We start from the raw sequence: 3,311 nt of genomic DNA, 5'->3' as shown, positions 1-3,311 counted from the left end.
GGTGGTGGTGGTGGTGGTGGTAGTAGGTGGGAGGGGGGGGGGGAAGGGGAATGATGGTCTGTGGATTCCTTCTCCGTACCCCTTACATATAAGCAAAAACATGCCTTCCTGTGGGTATAGAAACATTAACACAAATTATATCAGTAACTGATATTGTAGCCTTTTAAACAGAAAAGATTTGTACATACAAATACTTTTAAATTATCATTTATTTGTGGAAATGGCATTTACGTCATTAAATTGATACCTCAGCATCAAGTGTCCTGCAGTGGTCCAGTGGTAAAGTGTATATAAGTGATGCGTATTCTTGGAGTTGCGAGTTCAAACCCGGATTAAGCTATATATATATAATATATATATATATATATATATATATATATATATATATATATATATATATATATATATATATATATATATATATATATATATATATATATATATATATATATATATACAACATGTTTTGTTTTGGTTGTTTGTTTTTGTATAAAGCCTCACACACTATATTAAGCGAGTTTGTTTTAAACATGACATACATATTAATTCATTTTACCAGGCCTTATTCCACACAACTCCGTGAATTTCCCGTGGAGCCAGCCATTCAAACAAAAACAAACGAAACAAAACAAAACAAAACAAAAAACATTATTGCCAACAGCATTTGGTGTTCCCAGGCGGTCACCCATCCAAGTACTAACCAAACCCAACGTTGCTTAACTTCGCTGATCGGACGAGAAGCGGTGTTCTCAACGTGGTATGGCCGTTGGCATGAGACTGCCTACACATTGTGGCTAATAACCAACTCTTTTTAGTCATCACGGCAGGATACGGACCTTCTTGTGGTGTCTTAATGGTAATTGTATCCTAACATATTTTTGTCTCCTTGGCATGGATATTTAACATCGTTTATTCAGTCTTGGGTTTATGTTCTTTCGCCATTTACAGACATTTTACATCTACCTACTTCCTCAGCCTACCCTGCCAATTTCTAATGAATTTGTGGATTTTCTTTTGTAATACATACATGTGTGTGCTCATCTGCTCTTCAGTTTTTATGATATTTGTCTCATCTGTCCTGCTTTATGATACTTTTACAAAGAACATGAACAAATGCTTCTATTTTAGAGAAGATATGGGATCCAGGTTTCGGAGCCGTAAAACCAACCGTCGTGATTGGTGGACGAGTTGCCAGGTTGCAGCTTCTGTACCGTGCCGGCACATAAATAGGTTCGGCTCAAGCGGCGGCAGCATCATTCCCCCGTGACTGTCTGAGCGTCTCTCATCACCTTGGTTATCTCATCATCATCATGGTAGAAGCAAAGCCTACCAAGAAGGCTGCGGCTGCTGCTGCTGTGGTGGCCACCACCAGGAAACCTCGCGTCCAGGTTGCTCACCCGAAAACTAGTCAAATGGTTCTAGCCGCGGTCGCAGCACTCAAAGACCGTAAGGGCTCGTCTCTACAAGCAATCAAGAAGTACGTTGTTGCCAACAACAAAGTCGAGGCTGCCAAGATCGCCATTTACATCCGAAGATTTCTCAAGAAAGCAGTGGCTGACGGCATTCTTGTTCAGACCAAGGGAAGTGGAGCTAGTGGATCATTCAAGCTGGCCGTAGCAGAGAAGAGGGCCGTTCTAACTCCCAAGAAAGCCACCACAACCAAGAAACCATCTACAGCAGCAAAGAAGGCCGTGGTAACTCCCAAGAAAGCCGCCACAAGCAACAAACCACCTACAGCCTTGAAAAAGAAGCAGCAGCAGCAGCTTGTTGTTGGGAACAAAAAGCCCAAAATAAAGAGAGCTTCAAAATCTCCCAAACCACCCAAGGCAAAGAAAGCTGTCAAGAAAACAACAAAGGCAAAATAAACGACGACATGCAAGCAGCATGAATACACATGACAATAAACATCCAGGCCTCCCCCCTCAGTGGAGGGGCCTCATATGATTCCAAAAAGAGTTTAGTTTTGTAGACAAATAAATCATTACTTTTGGGGTAGATTTACTCTGTATATTATATATATATATATATATATATATATATATATATATATATATATATATATATATATATATATATATATATATATATATATATATATATATATATACACACATACATGGGTGAGGTGATATGGTACCAAAGTTTTGGGTGAGGTGATTGACATTTACACAAGATAAAACACGAACCAATGGGAATAAAAACATAAGAATGGAAGTAACTGCAGAAGGCCTATTGGCCCATAACACAAGCACTTCCTCTTGATGCTTCTATATTGGTTCGGAGTCTTGAAGCTATAATATATATATATATATATATATATATATATATATATATATATATATATATATATATATATATATATATATATATATATATATATGCACACAAAACTAAATAGTCTTGTTAGACAAATTGCCCCTATTAGAGGCAAGTTGACTAACAAGCCGAATGACTGCAATTGTTTTGAATTTGAGTTAAATCTAACATAGAAATGTAATCAAACCTAACCTAACCTATGCTAACCCAAGCTAAGCTAACCTAACCTAACCTAAGCTAAGCTAACCTAACCTAACCTAACCCAGCAATTCATGATCTTAATATAATACTGTTAATTGGATAAACCAATTTGGAAAGAAATGTTCGAAAATAACAAAATTAACTGTGCTTGTTAGGAAAATTGGGCCTTGCATACTTGTCCCAATAGTGTGGTTCTCGCTTTTAGGTACGACATAAACGTATACCTAAGTTGAGAGAGAAAAAGATTCGCACTCAAACATGCATATCGATTGCCAGTCCTGAATTCTGGGTAGATATTCGTGTCCTCCCTTTTCATTTACCATCATTTGGATACTATCAAAACAGCTCTGAGAAGGATAAAATGAATAAAACGGGTAGCTCACTCATGTAAAAAGGAAGAGTTGGGAAAGATCTCTCTCTCTCTCTCTCTCTCCCTCACCCCCCCCCCCCACCACCAATGATCCTGCTCTGCTAGTATATAACGGAACAAACCTTCCCCCCCCCCCCACCCCTCCCTCCCCAATCAGAGTCCCTTTAAGCATGCGAGGATAAAAAATAGATTTCATAAGACCCAATGTGCTAGCTGATATCAAAACAATTTATGTTATCGTCTATTAAGCCCTTCAGTAAAAAAGTATAGGGACCTAATTAGGTCCCGTTTTGAGGTGGTGGTGGGTGGAATCGATGGATTAGCCAAGCTCTTATCCGCCGAATCCGTAGAGGGTACGACCCTGGCGCTTCAGAGCGTACACCACGTCCATGGCAGTGACGGTCTTCCTCTTGGCGTGTTCCGT

The 3,311-nt window shown here is 39.1% G+C and overlaps 1 non-coding gene across 1 annotated transcript; it reads right to left on the bottom strand.

The window, feature by feature from the left end:
- Positions 1 to 652: 652 nt before the first annotated feature.
- On the bottom strand, positions 653 to 771 carry LOC138353460 (5S ribosomal RNA). The gene has a single exon (XR_011223161.1). It is a non-coding gene; the product is annotated as a 5S ribosomal RNA (ribosomal RNA).
- Between the last annotated feature and the right edge of the window lie 2,540 nt (positions 772 to 3,311).

Source organism: Procambarus clarkii, chromosome 57 (assembly GCF_040958095.1).
Source record: "Procambarus clarkii isolate CNS0578487 chromosome 57, FALCON_Pclarkii_2.0, whole genome shotgun sequence".
NCBI lineage: Eukaryota > Metazoa > Arthropoda > Malacostraca > Decapoda > Cambaridae > Procambarus > Procambarus clarkii.
This window is presented reverse-complemented; position numbering and strand designations above follow the sequence as displayed.